The sequence below is a fragment of the Lagenorhynchus albirostris genome, chromosome 2, assembly GCF_949774975.1.
Source record: "Lagenorhynchus albirostris chromosome 2, mLagAlb1.1, whole genome shotgun sequence".
Taxonomy (NCBI): domain Eukaryota; kingdom Metazoa; phylum Chordata; class Mammalia; order Artiodactyla; family Delphinidae; genus Lagenorhynchus; species Lagenorhynchus albirostris.
The window spans coordinates 80,156,302-80,176,592 of NC_083096.1; the positions used below are offsets into that span (position 1 = coordinate 80,156,302).

The window sequence follows — 20,291 nt, forward strand, 5'->3', positions numbered from 1 at the left end:
ACACAAAATCAGGCATTTCTACAAGGGATCCCAGACAAATGGTATTTAGAAACTGACCACTAGATGAGCTCATTGCTGTGAGGTATCACTGCTTCTAGACCTTATCAGTGGGTATCATTTTGTAATAGGGAAGAACAAATTTGACTCCAGATTGGATCTGGTTCTTTTACTTTAAACTCTGTATTCTATTGCTTTTGCTACAAGTTAATAACTAAAAGAATGTTGCCTATAGCCTGAAATATACAAGACAGCCCATTCTCAAGGCTCTGACCTCTAAAAGGCATAATGTCTTGTTGGAAGTTTATAGGAACACTGTGATCAGACCTACTCAGACAGCTGCAAGAACAAATGATTCTGGCACCAAGAAATTTTCAATAACCAATCACTTTCCCTCCCCTTTCAGTATAAAAGAAGCCTGAATTCTAACTCCATAGGATGGTTCTTTGGGACATTAGTCCGCCATCTTCTCTGTCTGCTGGCTTTCTGAATCAAGTCACTTTTTCTTGTCCTAACAATTCATCTCTCAATTCATTGGCCTGTTGTGCAGCACAGGGTAGGAGAGCTTGGACTCGGTAACAATTAGTTGATATGGCTATCTCCAATTCCAATCCAACACTATAAGGTTCTTCCTCAGCTCTTCCCATTTCATAATTTTGTCCTTCATCTCCCAAGTTGATAACCTTGATTCCTGAAAATATCAACATTTTTACTTATTTGCTCTATCCTACTATACACACAAGACAGCTTCAGAATTATTATACCAATTCTACAACCAACCTTAAACCTATTAAGTAAAGTTCAAGATGTCCTTAGGATATATCCCACTATGGGTGTACAGACAAGCACTGCTTTCAAAATTTACTTGAATTAATTATATTCTATGTGGTTACACTATCATTTGATATATAATTAAATTCTTTTGTTCTGCTTTTATTTTTTAATTTTAAGATTAGCTTTTTCATCCTCTTTTGGAATATGTAAAACAGTGACATCGTTTAAAAAATGAAAACTGTAAGATACACTTAGAAAAAATCCCCTCCCATCTCCGTATCTTAGACTCCATTCCTGTGCAACCCTAGATAAAAACGTTTTCATTATTTTCTGGCCTATCCTTCCCGTAAGATAAGCATATCTATTTCCCCTTTTCCTTACATCAAAGATAGCATCCTGTTGAGATAGGCTGGGACCTAGGACCCTTTACTGGAGGGCTTGCACCTGGACAAACATCTCCTAGAGCAACAGAATACAAAGAAACTATAACGGACTAAAAATAAAATAACTGCACACCTTCACTGTTGGGACAATTATGAACAATACACTACAAAAAGGCCACAAACCAACTGCCATTTCTGAGGTGCCTGGAGCAAAAGCAGGGTACTGCACCTGATCTCTGCACACAGCACCACCGAGGGGGTGGGCAGACCTCCTAAACTAGGTCCCCTGACCAATCCATGGACTGCCCCTGTTGTTACTCCTTTTAATGACCCAAGCAGCTTCTCTCTGGGAGCAAGCAAGGGCACCTGTTTCTAGGTTTCACTCCCTTGTGCTGCAGCACAAGCCCCAGTAAAGCCTTGCCTGAAATTCTCATCTGGTCTCATCAATTTCTATTGACTGAAAAGTCCAAAGACCGGGATTGGTAACACTGTGTACCTGCTCTTTTGTACCTTGCCTTTTGTTTTCCACATAAAAGCACATTCTGGAAATAAATCCATATTGATTCATAGAGATATTCCTCACATTTATGGCTGCAAAGTACTCTAGGTATGTTATGTATTAACTGTAATGTAATGTTATGTATTAAATATAATGTATTATATGTATTAAATATAATGTATTATATGTATTAAATATAATGTATGTTATGTATTAAATATGGGAAATGGGGTCCAATCATTATGAAATCATCAACCTTTGGGATCACACTCATTTCACAAGCACAGACAGCGTTAGTAGGGGGAGCGTGGTTTTGAGAGCCATCTGATTTAGAGGAGAGTATGAGGGCAGGGATAGATCCCAGAAGAACCCAACTGTAGGAGAATGCTGCTCAGCCCAGCAGCCAAACCTCCTTCCTCTGCCCCAATTGGTCCTAGTGCAGCTCCAGCTTTATCCCCAGGGATCTTCTCAGAATTCTTGCACCCTCTCCGAGTTCTCTCCTCAAAGAGGCTCTCCTTCGCCCTCCCCAATTAAATTGCCTCTGCACTGGCATCTGAAGCATCTTTCTTTCATTTTTTCTTTTCCTTTCTTTTTTAGACCCAAGCTACACCTGTATATATTCTTTGTAAGTTACATGATAAAAGAATGTACAAGGAAAAATTTCAATTCTTCTCCTCCATACTAACTTCCCTAAGAGTAACCGCTGTTAACAGGACATAAACCACAGCTCTGGCTCATTTATAATTCCCCACTGAATCTGACTAATATACTTCAGTCTAAGGGGCAAGACCTTTTCTCTTCTTCTCTCCCTTTCCACACAATGAGTGTAAGATCCCACTCTCTACTCAAGAGTTATGAGTGTCCAGACGCTCAGATGTTGGATTGTGCACAGATGGTGGTGGGAGACCTGCAGCAGAGTCTCTGGGCCACTGGAAATTTTAAAATGAGAAGGCTGGCTGCGGAAGGTGGGACGTTCTATGACCCATTCATCTTTCTTCTGCCTGAATCCTAAAACATTAGAAGGTTGCTTTTTTCAAGCCCTTTTTTGGCTTGTAGCCAAAAGGGAGGAGCATGCTTTTTTCCCTCCATGAATGTATCTTAGTCGGTAGTTTGTCGGACTTTTTTTTTTCCCGGTACTTGGGCCTCTCATTGCTGTGGCCTCTCCCATCGCGGAGCACAGGCTCCGGACGCGCAAGCTCAGCGGCCATGGCTCACGGGCCCAGCCGCTCCGCAGCATGATGGGATTTTCCCAGACCGGAGCACGAACCCGCATCCCCTGCATCGGCAGGCGGACTCTCAACCACTGCGCCACCGGGGAAGCCCTGTCGGACTTTTAATTTCAAGGTCCTGAGTATCGCCCAGCGTTCTTTGAATTTTCTGGTATCTACTGCACCCCGTTGTGCGCGGTACCGGATGTAGCCACGAGGGGGCGATATGAGCCACTGATTATTCCCAATTGAAGGTCTAAAGGAGAAGAGTGCTGACGGTTCACTTTCATGGCATTTGACCAATCACCCAGGAGCTGCGCCGAACCCAAAGTTCTTCATCTTGGAGTCACCCCGGCTCCAGGGTGGTCCCGGGCGGGCAAAAGGCCCGCGCTGCCCAGGCCTCGAGCACTGACTATAGACGCTCAGCCACTTCCTCGAGCAAAGTCCCCTAAAGGGTCCTGACCCGAGAAGCTGTCGGACTTCTCTCGTTGATGGAAAATGTTCCTCACCTTCCTGTCACACTGTGGCCGCTCTTCCCCATGTTCTTATAGCCTAAGCTGTGTACTGGGGACGGGCGCAGGGAAAGTGAGGACGAGTGATAGCAAAGCAGATGCAGGAAGCGGGAAAGATGAGGAGGAAGACAGCAAGGAACGCAGGAAGGAGAGAGGGCTCTCGAGATTAGACTCGGAGGCGGAGGAGGAGGCAATCCCACGAAGTCCCAAGGGCTGTCCTGAGGGTCTTCAGAGCTCCCAGGGCAGCGGGAAGAGGACACTTGGAAAGAAGAGGAAAATAACTTTTTTTTTTCCTCGCGGGAATTTTACCTCAGGGCAGAAAACTCTAGAAATGGCGGCAGAGCAGGTGGATTTAGGGGAGCCCTAAAAGTTATTCCCTGTCGCTCACCCCGAATGGATTTCATTTCATTCTACGACCAGCAAACCTGAAGAGACGGCCGAGGGCAGGCGAGTCAGGCGCCTCCTGGCGTCGTGGAGGAAGTGGGCTCGGGGCGGAGTGACGAGAGCGCCCGGCGGGAGGCCGCTCCTGGGCCCGCGGGGCTGTGCTCGGCCTGGCTCAGTGGAGGGAGCAGCGGAGTGGCCGTTAGAGGGTTCCATGGTGTAATGGTGAGCACTCTGGACTCTGAATCCAGCGATCCGAGTTCAAATCTCGGTGGGACCTTTCTGTTTAGTTAGAAGAAGGATTTTTTACTCCTCAGATGGGACGTGCTTTCCCGCTCCCGCGTCCCGGAGAGGCGCGGTCCGCGCGCTCCACGCGGACGTGGAGGGCAGGTGGGGGGACGATCCCGCGGCGTCCCCGCTGGACCCTGGCGACTCTGCCCGTCGCTGGCCACCGGAGGCCCCGGCCCCTCCGCCCCGGGGCGCAGCGACCGAGCCGGTGGCACCCCCTCGTCGGGTCACCCTGGGTCTCGGGGACAAAAGGCAGAGGCTGCGCCCACTGACTCCTGCCCCGCGAGGGGGCTTCGCACCGCACGTCTTGTAACTAACTGCGCGCTTGTCCCTGTGAGTAAAGGGTCGCGGTGCGGGGCTGTGACGTCGCTGAGCAGCCAGGGTGACAGCGTCTTAGCTTTCGGGTCGAGGGTTCCAGACCTGGATGGGAAGTACTGTATTGTATTCAGGTGCCCTATTTTATTCAGAATTTTAATTGATCCTATTCCAGTTTATTCCCATTTTATTCAGAATTTCTCGCTCTTAAGTCTCCATTGGACACGAAAAGGCACTCTTAGGCTAAGATTTGAACCTGGACTCTAGGAAATCTCATCCTTTCATCCCAAGCTCAGCCAGAAAGGGGAGCCCGGGCTGCGGATTCCGGCGTCTGAGGAGAGCAGGGATCCCTGACCCACCTCCCTCCAGGCCTTTGAGACACGTGCAGATCTTATAGTCAAGGCTAGACTATAGTGAATATGCCGTGTTTGGTTTGATTTGAGTTGGGAACCACATTCATTTTTTTAATCATTATAAAATTAATTTTTAAAATGTCGCCTCTAGACATCGAAAACACAATGTAACAAATGAACCCAGCCAAATGCCCCCAGTTAGACAGAGGAGAAGTTTGTTCTTGGAGCCGCAGGCGCTCTCCTCAGAGTGGGCGGCACCGGGAGCGTCAGCGACGGAGGGAATGCTGACTCCAGGCCGTGGGGGTCTCGGGCGGAGTCTGGGCGTCCTCAGAACGTGGAGTCCTCCGGTGAGGTGTGCGCCTCGCCACCTCTCCCGCCTGCTCTGTGGCCAGTAGGGGGCAAGGCACCAAGTCCAAAAGGTAGAACCATACGGTGTTGCCGGGGGTGATCAGGCACGGGAAACCCGTTTTCTGTTAGGATTCGAGTTCAGACCCAAGCAGGCAGGCTCCCATCACCGCACCAATCACACCACGACCACTGTGCTCCACCGGGGACCTACGGAGCTGTGGTCGGATCCACGTTAGCCCAGCCGTCTTTCTCCTTTGCAGCTTTCCTCCTTCACGCCTCTCAGACCCGACACCTGCGCCCGCAGGCTGAGGCCGCAGCACCGCCTTGGGTGGGGAGTTGAGAGCAGGTCGGGGTGGTGCCCTCCTGGCCTTTCTAGGACTTTTATCTGGTTCTAAATCAGCTGCTAGATGAAAGGTTTTGAAGAACAGACGATCTGAAAAATCTAGGTTCCTCGAGGACTAAAACCTTACAGGTGGCATAAGAATTCTTGGTCTACCCACCACGCCGGGCCCCGGCGGCGGAATGCATCCTCCGCGAGGCATTTATTGGGCGCCTGCTGGATGCCAGGCCCTGCTCCGGGCGAGGGGCTGCCTGGTGAACAAACTCCCGGTCGTGCCTCGTGGAGCCCTTCTCTGGAGGCGCCCAGAGGGGGCAGAACGGTGGGGGCACAGCCGATTGCTGTCCTTCCCCCGTACGACCACCCGGGCCTGGAGGGGGACTTGCGGTGAGCGCGACGGGTGAGGCCGATCACGAGTGGGAAATGGAGGACTTGAGCCCGAGAGAGGCGGCCGTTGTCTCGTGTAGAGGGGCCGCTTTCGAGGCGGCCAGGAGCAGGCGAGGATGGTCGTGGGCCCGGCGTGGCTTCGTCGGAGACCCCAGCTCACTCGGGCTCGGTGTCCACGGCCGGACGTGCCCGACGACGAGACTCAGTGTCTATGGCGCCAGCGAGGTTGGACAAGATACATTTGAATCTCTTTTCCGCTGGGGTTGGAAGGAACGGGGAATACGTTCTGATTCCAGGATGTTACAAGAAGACCTCGCAGCCGCTCGTCTCTGTGGCGCAATCGGTTAGCGCGTTCGGCTGTTAACCGAAAGGTTGGTGGTTCGAGCCCACCCAGGGACGAAGATTGGTCTTGGAATGCGATGAGCGAGGTCTCAGCTGTCGCTTTTATGCGTCTGCCCTTTCAGTTCCTCCCCAGAGACCCTTTCCCGGAATCTCCACCCAGCTGATGATCTCCGCCTGCTCCCGGTTTTTACCTGGTGCCCGTGGTCTCTTTGCACCACCTGGAGGGCTGCCCTCACTAAGTCATCTGCCTTGTACGTTCCAGGACACCTGCCAGAGGACGAAGGCACACGCACACGGGTGGCGGCCATCCCTTACTGAAGCTGCGACGTCATAAATCAAGCTCCATGGCACCGCCCGCGCGGAGTATTCACCGCCCCATCTCAGGACGCCTCCGCCCTTTCGTTTGGGACTGTCGCTTTCTACTGAAAGTGATCTGCAATCAAGGCAGAGTCAACGCAATTCCTATTCAAAATTCTTTCTTCTGTGTTTTCGAATTGCTCATTGTTAATCCCTTGTAGTACGTACGTTTCCTTCCAGACAGTGTAGTTTTCATCTCTTTACGTTAGAGTGGGTCTTTTTTTTTAAATGTTTTTCCGTGTGTACATTTAACTGTTTTAAGTTACGGAATGCAGGTGGAATAAATGTTTTAATGTCTTCCTCTGGTGATTCTAACATCTATATCAGCTCTGGGTCATTTACAAATGACCGATGTGTCTCTGCATTATGGGTCATTCCTCCTGCCTCTTTGGCTACCTCAAAATCTCTGATACAGCAGGCATGGTGAATGGTGCCTTGTTGGAAGCTGGACAGTTGTGTTCCTGTAAACGCTGAACTTTGCTGAGGGATGCAGTTAAGTTACTTGCAAACAGGTTGATCGTTTCAAGGTATTGCTTTTAGGATTTGCGAAGTGGTTCCGAGCAGCGCTCCCTCTGGGGCTAACCAGCTTCCGCTACTCAGGCAAGATGGTACCGCGTACGAATTACGATTTTTGTTGTTGTTGTTTTTCCCTTTAGTCTACCTGCTTGTAAAAAGCACGACCTGTGTGAGTCTCTGATCTTGTCAAAGATTTCTCCCGACCTTAGGGAGTTTCCTCCTACGGCCGCACTGCTCAGTACTGTGCTGCACGCTGAACAGATCTCCTTCGCAGTTCTGATTTACTTTTAGCATCTTTCTCATCTCTGTGAGTCTGTATGCTGAAAGATAACTCCTGCGGTTTTCCTGCTGTCTGCTCCGTGTTCTCAACTCAACAAAGTCCACTGGCCTCCATTTCAGTTTGCCCTCTTGCGTATTGCTTGCAAACTCTCCAAGCAATAAATTGGACCCATAGTTTCCCATCCCTCAGGATAACTCACTACCATTTTTCATCAGACTCTTAGTCTCTTAATTTTTAAAAAATTAATTTCACTGATTTGCGGCTGCGTTGGGTCGCCGTTGCTACGCGCGGGCTTTTTTCCTATTGCGGCAAGCGGTAGCGGTGGCTACTACTCATCGCCGTACTTCCTGACGCAGTGGCTTGTCTTGCTGCGGAGCAAGGCTTTCAAGTGCTTAGAGTACAATAATTGCAGCACGGGGACTTCTGGTAGGCTCGCACCCGTATTCCGCGCCGCGCGGGAGACCCTTAACCACTGCACTGCCAGGAAAACCCGCATACTACTCGCCAAAAAAACCTGTGTTTCACGTCTCCTGCTAGACTTCTATTGTGAAAGCCTAACTTCTTAAAAAAAAAAACAAAAAGTCTGCGGAAACCCTTACTAATTACTGCGGAGTAAAGAGCAGCCAGAGTAAGAAACTAAAGCACTAAAATAATCTTTCAAAAATGGCTTCTGTAGAGCACCACACCACTTGCATGGAAAGTTTATGCGTGATTCCCCCAAAGAAGAAATAGAAACAGCGCCTACTCTCCCACACAGTACCTACTTCTTTTTTTTTTTTTTTTTTTGAGGTATGCGGGTCTCTCACCGCCGTGGACCTTTCTAACGCAGAGCACAGGCTCCAGACGCGCAGGCGTAGCAGCGGTCACGGCCCATGGGTCCAGACCGCTCCCGGCACGAACCCCCGCCGCCAACATCGGTAAATGGACCCCTAAACACTACACCAACAGAAAAACCTATTTTCTACTTCTTAAGTACTTGTAAAGCCCGAAGTAAAAGTACAGAAATCCTGGTCGCATGTTACATAGACTGTAAAAATTAACTCTACTGTTAAACACCAGTTGTAAGGGGAAAGCGCGCACGCAGTCCCCCACTACCACAAATTATGCAGTCGAGTTTCCCGCATTTGGGGAAATCGCAAGCGTCAGCACACCCAAAGTGCAATGGGTCAGCCTCATCCTGGGAAAACCATCTTCATGATCATGGTATTTCCCCTGCCAGGTAAGTATGATCTACTGTCCCCGCCCCCCCGTACAGCCTTAGACGCCTACACTGTACACACACGCTCCCCACCCACCCTCCGCACCCTCTCCCCTTCCACGCCTCTCAGCCCCTCCAAACGACTCTGCTAATAAAATCCAAGCAACTTCTCCCGAAAACTTCCACAGTCCGGGAAGTGGCTCGCCGGGAATTGTACCCATAAGCTGCAACATTTACATAAGCCAAGCCCCATTCCTGACCTCTAAGGCGGCTCCTCTCCTCCAACCCCCGCCCTGTCCCCGCCCTGCCGAGATGACCAATGGGCGGGCCGGCTGCTGAAGGAGGAAGTGACGTCATCATGCCCGCCCACTTCGGGAGCCCACCAAGCCGAGGTAACACGCCTCTTATCCTTTATTTGAGATACAGCGGGATTTTGGCACTCTTCTCGAATTCTTACCTTTTGTCCTGCGTTACACTCCGGGGAAAGGAATTCTGGGATCGTGTGTTATGCTGATCCAAAAATTTTTTAAGTAGTAAAGAAGTTGTAAAACAATGGATACAAATATATATGTATGTGTCTTGTGTATAGACATACAGATTCAGGGTTTCATCTCAGAGTGCTACTCGGTGTATTTTCTGTGCACGTCCTTCTATACTTAAATCTCGTGGTATCCCAGGGACCATGTTTTTCCTTTCCCCACCATACAGAATACAAGAAATGAAGATTCTGAAAAAGAAGCTGATGACCAAGATAAGGGATAGAAAGATGACTTGTTTGCTTGAAGAGAGGTTCGTTGGTTGGTTGGTTTTGTCTTACTGGGTAAGACTGGGCTAGACCTGAGGGCGGGGAGGGGGGAGACTGCAGAAAGCAGCCAACTTGTGTTTTCAGACCAGAGAGCAAGGAGTGGTGTAACTTGATCCTTGAGGGTGCCTTTGGCTTAAGGGGGAAGTTGACTCTTCTGGAGAATCTTGGAGTCAACAACAAAGGAACTCAGCACCCAGCTAACTTCCAGGAAGAAGCTTCCTTTCCTCCCCTGCTTTCCCCCTTTCCCCTCCTTTCTCTCTCTGCAGCCATCAGAAATAAGCTCTGGCTCGTTTCATCTGAAACATACTTTATTCCAGGGATAGTAATAGCTCAGAGAATCTCCAGCAAACTGGAGAACCAGACTGTACAAACAGGGAAGAATAAGAAAGGCCAATGGAAGGGAGCACACAGACCAAATGGGAAGGACACTAGTGCCCCCTGCTGAGTGACAGACCCTGTAGCTTTGCACAGGTGACACTACTGGCCCTGGACACTAGACAGCTCCAATGGTTCCATGACTTCTGCTGCACCTGGTCGGTGTTAAACTAAGGATCTTGAGGTAGGGAGATTCTTCTGTTGCAGGGGACAGAAAAAATTTCCCCGGTGCCTACTCCTTGTGTCTCTCAACTCCTGTCAAATGCTGGAGTAGTTGTTGCTGATGGGGATTGGCCAGCTCTTGGTAACAGACCCACACCTTAGCCCCTAGGAAAACTAAGAAAGCAAGTATGTGATCCTTAAAAGTTGCAGAATGTGGGAAGTTCCTCATACAAAGGGGGCTCAGATACTAGATGGCTTAGATATGGCAAAAGACCCCCCCTGTACCCAGCACCCTGCAGCCAGCCTTGTGGATAACATTATAAATCCAGTGCCCAAGCCACTGCAACCCTGCCTCAAATATACACGTGTGCACGACCCAACCTCGGAGCATACTGGATGTTTATCCCTGAGCACAGGGTGAGGGTTTCAACCTCTTATACAGGGATGGTGGGTACATCATCCAGTATTATTTACATTATCTCCACTGAGAATTGAAAAGTTTGAAAGTTCATATTTCTGGGGATAGAGTAATTGATCTAAAGCCATGGTAAGAAATAGCCACCAAAACTGGTTCTAAATTCTCTCTATCCACCAATGTTCAATGTAGGAGTTTCCTGTTGCTACTGTAACACATTACCACACAGTTAGTGGCTTGTAAAAACACGCATTTATTATCTTATGATTCTGGAGGTCAGAAGTCCAAGATGCACCTCACCGGGCTAAAATTAATGTGACAGTGGAGGTGAGGTTCTTTCTGGAGGCTCTAAGGGAGGATCTCTTTCTTTGACTTTTCCAGCCTCTTGAAGATGCCCACATTCTACTCTCACAGCCCCCTTCCATCTTCAAAGCCAGTCACGGCTGATCAAGTTGTTCTCAAAACACATTATTCTGACACCAACTCTCCTTCCTCCCTCTTTCACTTATATGGACCCTTGTGATTCCGTTGGACCCTCCAGGATAATCTCCCCATCTCAATGTCCTTAATTTAATCACACCTGCAAAGTCTCTCTTGCCATGTCAAGTAACATGTTCACAAATTCCAGGGACCAGGATGTGGACATCTTTGGGGAAGCATTATTCTGCCACCACAGCCAGTCTCCTCAGTGAACACATTTCTGCAAACATATCAGTCAGTGGTGGCCCCCCCTCTCTTCTGAAAGCCAGGTGAAAGCAACTGAGTCCACTGCCTTTGAGTGTCAGCCAGTCAACAGCTGTGCCCCGTGTTGAGGCATTTGAGTCAGAGAGAGAGAAGGAGAAAGTCTGTGGGGAGAGGAATCTGAGGCCCCAGTGCCTGGGAAGTTCCCAGGGACCAGAGCTGAGAGCTGCAAACGCCTTCATGGGAGGAGGAGGCTGGAGAGGGTGTTAGGAACTGAATGTATGTGTTCCACCACCCGCCCCCCAAATTCATATCTTGAACCCTAATCCCTGTAGGGCTGTATTTGGAGAAGGGGCCTTTAAGGAAGTAATTAAGATTAAATGAGGTCATAGCATTGGGACCCTGATCTGATAGGATTAGTGTCCTTACAAGAGGCGATACCAGAGAGCTTGGGCTCCTGCCCTACCCCAGCTCAAGCAAGGAGAAAAGGCTATGTGAAGACCCAGTGAGGCATCTGCTATCTGCATGCCATGAAGACAGCTCGCATTGGAAACTGAATTGGCAAGAACATCAATCTTGATTTTGGACTTCCAGCCTCCAGAATGTGTGAAAACAGATTTATGGTTAAGCCACCCAGTCTATGGTAATTTTTTATGGCAGCCCAAGCTGACTAATACAGGAGGTTACTTAGCCAGTGGCCCAAGCAGCTTCTCCTAACTGGCCTTTGTGGGATCTGCCCCAGTTTTGTTCATTCCCTGTAATTAGTACTTGCAACCTGTTTTGCCCTTGTTAGGGCTGATCGGTGACTTTAGAATGAAGATTGATCACCTGGTTTAGGATTTCATAGTGCAATTTACTCCATGTAACAATGACCTGCACCAAGGATCTTCTTAGATTTTTTTTTTTTAAACAAGTTTGACATCTTCCCAAATATCAACCTAGCATGACTTGGACAGCTGGACTGAGATTCTGCAGAATGACCCCATGTGGCCTGCATTTCCTTTTCTCATGAGAGATTTCCGTGCTTTGGACTCTCCAGAACCACAGACCAGGGTTTTGCTGCTGGTAAGGGATCTGTGCCTAGCTCTGGGGAAACCTAGGGAGAAAGGAAAGATCCCCAGAATCAAGGCATGGGAGGCTGCTCTTGTGGGGATAAAGGAGTCTGGAGGATGAGAGAGGAGGCTGGGGTGTGTGTGTGTCCAGCATGAGGTCAGGGGAAGTTCAAGAGAGGGCAGCTGCCATTCTGGGACCAGAGGCTAGAACCTCCATGGCATTCACGCTCTGGTCATCGTCCTCCTTATTCTTCCTCAGCTTCCGCCTCCCCCGTCCTCGCCATCCTGCCCTACCTTCTCCCCAGGTGTTTTTGTTCTCACTCCTCCTTCTTGTTCCTGCCCCTCTTGCTCCCATCCTCCCATCCCTTCCCCCCGACCCCCAGAGCAGGCCAACATGGGAAGGGACTGCCCCAGTCTGAGAGGACGACGAGGGAGTATCTTCCACCAGCCTGAGAAACACAAACACATTGCTCTCTGGTCAGAACCTGGTTTGGAGGAGACAGAGCAAGATGGCTCTGCCTGAGGAGCTCATCCTCCACAGCCAACCCAGGCAGCACGGGCCTTAGGCCGACCCCGGGGATGTGTGACCAAAAGTCAGGAAGCTCTCTACTGGGACCTGGAACATCTGGTTCAGGAGGCCCCAGACAGGTTAACCTTTTGATGCCTGCTTCTTTACAAGGCAAAGTTCCAAGGAAAGGGGCATGGCGTCCCCCCCTGTCCACCTGGTGTTTATGCAAGGGTGGGTCTGAGAAAACCCATCTGTTCCACGGAGACCAGCTGAAAGTTCATAGTCAGAAGTTAGTGGGGTCCCAGGTGCACCGACTCCACCACCACCTTCACTTCCTCTACCACAGGCTCTTAGTCTTGGATGAGATTTCCACCATCAAAGTCAACCTGGGGGTGGGGGGAGGGTGGGGAAGCAACATCTGGGAAAAGAAACGTAATCTGGGAAAAGAAACCTAATCTAAACTGACTAGTTCTTTTTTGTTTGTTTGTTTGTTTTTGCGGTACGCGGGCCTCTCAGTGTTGTGGCCTCTCCCGTTGTGGAGCACAGGCTCCAGACGCACTGGCTCAGCAGCCATGGCTAGCCTAGCCGCTCCGCGGTATGTGAGATCTTCGCGGACCGGGGCACGAACCCGTGTCCCCTGCCTCGACAAGCGGATTCTCAACCACTGCACCACCAGGGAAGCCCTAAACTGACTAGTTCTTGTGCAATAGTATGGTCATCAATGGAGCGTTTCTAGGGTTCTGATTTGATTTTGTCTTGCTTTGCTGTTCTACATTGCACTTTCATATACTGTCTTAATTTTACTAAACTTTGTTGAAAGTAGACAAGTTTTTTTTCTTTATTCCAATATTAGTTGGCACCTTAGTTAGTAGTGTTCTCAGCAGCAGAATAATGCCCCCTCTAGGTTGTCCCTGTTGTAATTCCCCAAACCTGTGAATATATTATATCACATAGAAAAGGAAACTTTGCAGCTGTGATTAGGATAAAGACCTTGAGATGAGGCGATTATCCTGGACTCTTCAGATGGGCCCCCTGTAATTACACGGGACCTTAAAATTGGGAAGCAGAAAAAGAAGGTCAGGATGATGCAAAGTGAGAAGGACTCTACCTGCTGTTGCTGGTTGTGAAGATGGATAAAGAGGGCACAAGCCAAGGAATGTGGGTGACCTCTAAAACCTTTTCAGAAAAGACAAGGAAACAAGTTATCCCCTAGAACCTCCAGAAGGTAAGGCAGCCCTATTGACCCCTTGATTTTAGCCCAGTGAGACCTTTGTTGGACTCCTAACCTACAGAACTGTAATATAGTAAATGTGTGTTCGTTTAAGCCACTAAACTCATGGTCACTTATTACAGCAGACATAGAACACCAATTCAATAAGTTTCTAGCACATTCACCTTAGCAATAATAAGACGGGGGACACATGAACCCTGTATAAATCTGCAGGTTGTCTGTCTTTGGCTGACAAGTCAAGAGGTATTGGTACATGTTTGAAGCATTACATTAGGTACGTCTTTTCCTTTCCATTTTTTTTCCCTAAAGAACTCTCACCCTGTTTCCTGCACAGGTGGACCCAAGATGGTTCTCATTGCAATTACAGCAAATTGAAGACATTGGTGGCGACACATTTGCTTTTAAGAATGGGTTCTAACATGTAGAGGGAAACAATATAATTTATGGAAAATTAAATACTGTAGAATCCTCCATTCCAAAGATACATTTTTTGCAACTTTTTTTTTTTTTTTAGGGTGAAGAACTACTTTTCAAAGGTGAAACACAAGAATACCTTTTAGGAATTTTTACTAAAAGTAATTGATCCTGACCAGGTCTGAGATTTACTGGATTCATATGCTGTTGTTTTCATAAATGTTACATCCATAAAATGAAGTTCTTAGAAGTAATATTTGAGTTCTCCATTGACTACTGATTACACCATCAATGCCTTCCAGCCCTGGCAGCACAGGGAGGAAGGAAGAATTGCTGGGATGCTTGCATCACCACAGGGCAAGAGGTCCTCAAATTTTACTACTTTATCTTTAAGTAATACTTCATAGATTGGCTGACTTTTCATCCATTCTGCTAACTCGGCCAGTGAGTTCCTCTGTAGTGACAGCTAAAGGCACTCATGGAAAATACTTAAATAACCAAGTGTAAAAGCAGAAGTCGAGGTCACTTCATCTACTACGGAAGGAGAGCACGTGTCTACCTCAGGCCTGAGTCTTTTGGTGGATCTTTTTGTGATTGATGGTGGTGGTGGTGACAATGGTTGAGCTTTTTGTTCATGTTGTTGCTTAACTTTTCAACCATTACTAGGAAACAATTGTGCAGTGAGTGCTTGATTTTAATTCTGGTAGGCAAAAGAACATAACTAAGGACTTTTCCCAAGGAATGCTTTGAGATCTTTATGTCAATTTGTGGTATGACTTATACACTTTTCAATTAAAGATTCTTAAAGGAAGACAAGCTTATTTATAGGTTTGAATCAGCCTTATAGAACAATAGGTTTTCAACTGGGATCCGCAGCCCACCCGCATCAGAAACATGTGGTTTGTGTTTACCTGAAAAACGCAGACTCTAGGCCTCACACCAACGAAACCTCTGAGGATTGGAGCCCAGGAAGGAGCTTCTGTAATCTCCACAGCTGATTCTGAGGCACTCTAAATGTAAGAACTGCCCTTTAGTACTTTTAGATAGGGGATTGTTACAAAATGACAAGAGGGTAGATCATTCTTTTAAACTTAGACTTCAAGCATTAGACAGTGAGGTGAGCTCTTCGTGACAGTTTGTCTTTCCTATTCCCCACTCAGCCTAGGGACTCGTGCAGAAATTAGAAACAAAGTAGGAGGAAAAAATCGTATTTCTTTGTACACATTTTTTTTTAATTTTATTTATTTTTTATACAGCAGGTTCTTATTAGTCATCAATTTTACACACAGCAGTGTATACATGTCAATCCCAATCTCCCAATTCATCACACCCCCACCCCAACCCCCCGCCACTATCCCCGCTTGGTGTCCATAAGTTTGTTCTCTACATCTGTGTCTCAATTTCTGCCCTGAAACCGGTTCATCTGTACCATTTTTCTAGGTTCCACATATATGCGTTAATATACGATATTTGTTTTCCTCTTTCTGACTTACTTCACTCTGTATGACAGTCTCTAGATTCATCCACGTCTCTACAAACGACCCAATTTCATTCCTTTTTATGGCTGAGCAATATTCCATTGTATATATGTACCACATCTTCTTTATCCATTCGTCTCTCGATGGGCATTTAGGTTGCTTCCATGACCTGGCTATTGTAAATAGTGCAGCAATGAACATTGGGGTTCATGTGTTTTTTTGAGTTATGGTTTTCTCAGGGTATATGCCCAGTAGTGGAATTGCTGGGTCATACGGTAATTCTATTTTTAGTTTTCTAAGGAACCTCCATTCTGTTCTCTATAGTGGCTGTATCAATTTACATCCCCACCAACAGTGCAAGAGGGTTCCCTTTTCTCCACACCCTCTCCAGCATTTGTTGTTTGTAGATATTCTGATGCTGCCCATTCTGACTGGTGTGAGGTGATACCTCATTGTAGTTTTGATTTGCATTTCTGTAATATTTAGTGATGTTGAGCAGATTTTCATGTGCATCTTGGCCATCTGTATGACTTCTTTGGAGAAATGTCTATTTAGGTCTTCTGACCATTTTTGGATTGGGTTCTTTCTTTTTTTAATATTGAGCTGCATGAGCTGTTTATATATTTTGGAGATTAATCTTTTGTCAGTTGATTGGTTTGCAAATATTTTCTCCCATTCTGAAGGCTGTCTTTTCGTCTTGTTTATGGTTTCCTTTGCTGTGCAAAAGCTTTGAAGTTTCATTAGGTCCCATTTGTTCATTTTTGTTTTTATTTCCATTACTCAGGGAGGTGGATCTAAAAAGATCTTGCTGTGATTTATGTCAAAGAGTGTTCTTCCTATGTTTTCTTCTAAGAGTTTTATAGTGTCCATTCTTATCTTTAGGTCTCTAATCCATTTTGAGTTTATTTTTGTGTATAGAGTATGGTGTTAGGGAGTGTTCTAATTTCATTCTTTTACATGTAGCTGTCCAGTTTTCCCAGCACCACTTATTGAACAGACTGTCTTTTCTCCATTGTATATCCTTGCCTCCTTTGTCATAGATTAGTTGACCATAGGTGTGTGGGTTTATCTCTGGGCTTTCTATCCTGTTTCATTGATCTATATTTCTGTTTTTGTGCCAGTATCATACTGTCTAGATTACTGTAGCTTTGTAGTATAGTCTGAAATCAGGGAGTCTGATTCCTCCAGATCTGTTTTTTTCCCTCATAGCTTTAGCTATTCGGGGTCTTCTGTGTCTCCATACAAATTTTAAGATTTTTTGTTCTAGTTCTGTAAAAAATGCCATTGGTGATTTGATAGGGATTGCATTGAAACTGTAGATTGCTTTAGGTAGTATACTCATTTTCACAATATTGATTCTTCCAATCCAAGAACATGGTATATCTCTCCATCTGTTGGTATCATCTTTAATTTCTTTCATCAGTGTCTTATAGTTTTCTGCATACAGGTCTTTTGTCTCCCTAGGTAGGTTTATTCCTAGGTATTTTATTCTTTTTGTTACAATGGTAAATGGGGGTGTTTCCTTAATTTCTCTTTCAGATTTTTCATCATTAGTGTATAGGAATGCAAGAGATTTCTGTGCATTAATTTTGTATCCTGAAACTTTACCAAATTCATTGATGAGCTCTAGTAGTTTTCTGGTGGCATCTTTAGGATTCTCTATGTATAGTATCATGTCATCTGCAAATAGTGACAGTTTTACTTCTTTTCCAATTTATATTCCTTTTATTTCTTTTTCTTCTCTGATTGCCATGGCTAGGACTTCCAAAACTATGTTGAATAATAGTGGTGAGCGTGGACATCCTTGTCTTGTTCCTGATCTCAGAGGAAATGCTTTCAGTTTTTCACCATTGAGAATTATGTTTGCTGTGTGTTTGTCGTATATGGCCTTTATTATGTTGAGGTAGGCTCCTTCTATGCCCACTTTCTGGAGAGTTTTTATCATAAATGGGTGTTGAATTTTCTCAAAAGCTTTTTCTGCATCTGTTGAGATGATCATATGCTTTTTCTTCTTCAATTGTTAATATGGTGTATCACGTTGATTGATTTGCTTATATTGAAGAATCCTTGGATCCCTGGGATAAATCCTACTTGATCATGGTGTATGATCCTTTTAATGTGTTGTTGGATTCTGCCTGCTAGTATTTTGTTGAGGATTTTTGCATCTATGTTCATCAGTGATATTGGTCTGTAATTTTCTTTTTTTGTAGTATCTTTGTTTTGTTTTGGTATCAGGGTGATGGTGGCCTCATACAATGGGTTTGGGAGTGTTCTTCCCTCTGCTATATTTTGGAAGAGTTTGAGGAGGATAGGTGTTAGCTTTTCTCTAAATCTTTGTTAGAATTCACCTGTGAAGCCCTCTGGTCCTGGGCTTTTGTTTGTTGGAAGATTTTTAATCACAGTTTCAATATTAGTGCTTGTGATTGGTCTGTTCATATTTTCTATTTCTTCCTGATTCCGTCTTGGCAGGTTGTACATTTTTATGAATTTGTCCATTTCTTTCAGGTTGTCCATTTTATTGGCATAGAGTTGCTTGTAGTAATCTCTCATGATCTTTTGTATTTCTGCAGTGTCAGTTGTTACTTCTCCTTTTTCATTTCTAATTCTATTGATTTGAGTCTTCTCCCTTTTTTTCTTGATGAGTCTGGCTAGTGGTTTATCTATTTTGTTTATCTTCTCAAAGAACCAGCTTTTAGTTTTATTGATCTTTGCTACTGTTTCCTTGATTTCTTTTTCATTTATTTCTGATCTGATTTTTCTTTCTTTCTTTCTTTCTGCTAACTTCAGGGTTTTTTTGTTCTTCTTTCTCTAATTGCTTTAGGTGTAAGTTTAGGTTGTTTATTCGAGATGTTTCCTGTTTCTTAAGGTAGGATTGTATTGCTATAGACTTCCCTCTTAGAACTGCTTTTGCTGCATCCCATAGATTTTGGATCGTCGTGTCTCCATTGTCATTTGTTTCTAGGTATTTTTTAATTTCCTCTTTGATTTCTTCAGTGATCAGTTCGTTATTAAATACTGTATTGTTTAGCCTCCATGTGTTTGCATTTTTAACAGATCTTTTCCTGTAATTGATATCTATTCTCATAGCGTTGTGGTCAGAAAAGATACTTGATACAGTTTCAATTTTCTTAAGTTTACCAAGGCTTGATTTGTGACCCAAGATATGATCTATCCTGGAGAATGTTCCATGAGCACTTGAGAAAAATGTGTATTCTGTTGTTTTTGGATGGAATGTCCTATAAATATGAATTAAGTCCTTCTTGTTTAATGTATCATTTAAAGCTTGTGTTTCCTTATTTATTTTCATTTTGGATGATCTGTCCATTGATGAAAGTGGGGTGTTAAAGTCCCCTACTATGAATGTGCTACTGTCAATTTCCCCTTTTATGGCTGTTAGTATTTGCCTTATGTTTTGAGGTGCTCCTAATGTTGGGTGCATAAATATTTACAATTGTTATATATTCTTGGATCAGTCCCTTGATCATTATGTAGTGTCCTTCTTTGTCTCTTCTAATAGTCTTTATTTTAAAGTCTATTTTGTCTGATATGAGAATTGCTACTCCAGCTTTCTTTTGGTTTCCATTTGCATGGAATGTCTTTTTCCATCCCCTCACTTTCAGTCTGTATGTGTCCCTAGGTCTGAAGTGGGTCTCTTGTAGACAGCTTATATATGGGTCTTGTTTTTGTATCCATTCAGCTAGTCTGTGTCGTTTGGTGGGAGCATTTAATCCATTTCCATTTAAGGTAATTATCAATATATATGTTCCTATTCCCATTTTCTTAATTGTTTTGTATTTGTTATTTTCCTTCTCTTGTGTTTCTTGCCTAGAGTAGGTCTTTTCCTTCTCTTGTGTTTCTTGCCTAGAGAAGTTCCTTTACCATTTGTTGTAAAGCTGGTTTGGTAGTGCTGAACTCTCTCAGCTTTTGCTTGTCTGTAAAGGTTTTAATTTCTCCATCAAATCTGACTGAGATCCTTGCTGGGTAGAGTAATCTTCGTTGTAGGTTTTTCTCCTTCACCACTTTAAATATGTCCTGCCTGTACCTTCTGGCTTGCAGAGTTTCTGCTGAAAGATCAGCTGTTAACCTCATGGGGATTCTCTTGTGTGTTATTTTTCCCTTGCTGCTTTTAATATGTTTTTTTTATTTAATTTTTGACAGTTTGATTAATATGTGTCTTGGTGTGTTTCTCCTTGAATTTATCCTGTATGGGGCTCTCTGTGCTTCCTGGACTTGATTAACTATTTCCTTTCCTATATTAGGGAAGTTTTCAACTATAATCTCTTCAAATATTTTCTCAGTCCCTTTCTTTTTCTGTTTTTCTTCTGGGGCCCCTATAATTCGAATGTTGGTGCATTTAATGTTGTCCCAGAGGACTCTGAGACTGTCCTCAGCTCTTTTCATTCTTTTTTCTTTATTCTGATCTGCAGTAGTTATTTCCACTATTTTATCTTCCAGGTCACTTATCCGTTCTTCTGCCTCAGTTATTCTGCTATTGATCCCTTCTAGAGTATTTTTAATTTCATTTATTGTGTTGTTCATCGTTGCTTGTTTCCTCTTTAGTTCTTCTAGGTCCTTTTTAAATGTTTCTTGCATTTTCTTTATTCTATTTCCAAGATTTTGGATCATCTTTACTATCATTATTCTGAATTCTTTTTCAGGTAGACTGCCTATTTCCTCTTCATTTGTTAGGTCTGG

General features: G+C 45.1%; 3 non-coding genes across 3 annotated transcripts; 2 read left to right on the plus strand and 1 right to left on the minus strand.

Annotated features, from left to right (window-relative positions):
• Nucleotides 1-3,962: 3,962 nt before the first annotated feature.
• TRNAQ-CUG (transfer RNA glutamine (anticodon CUG)) lies at nucleotides 3,963-4,034 on the plus strand. The gene has a single exon. It is a non-coding gene; the product is annotated as a tRNA-Gln (tRNA).
• Nucleotides 4,035-6,107: 2,073 nt separating this feature from the next.
• TRNAN-GUU (transfer RNA asparagine (anticodon GUU)) lies at nucleotides 6,108-6,181 on the plus strand. Its single transcript has one exon. It is a non-coding gene; the product is annotated as a tRNA-Asn (tRNA).
• A 2,159-nt stretch (nucleotides 6,182-8,340) lies between these two features.
• On the minus strand, nucleotides 8,341-8,504 carry LOC132516550 (U1 spliceosomal RNA). The gene has a single exon (XR_009539376.1). It is a non-coding gene; the product is annotated as a U1 spliceosomal RNA (small nuclear RNA).
• Nucleotides 8,505-20,291: the final 11,787 nt, after the last annotated feature.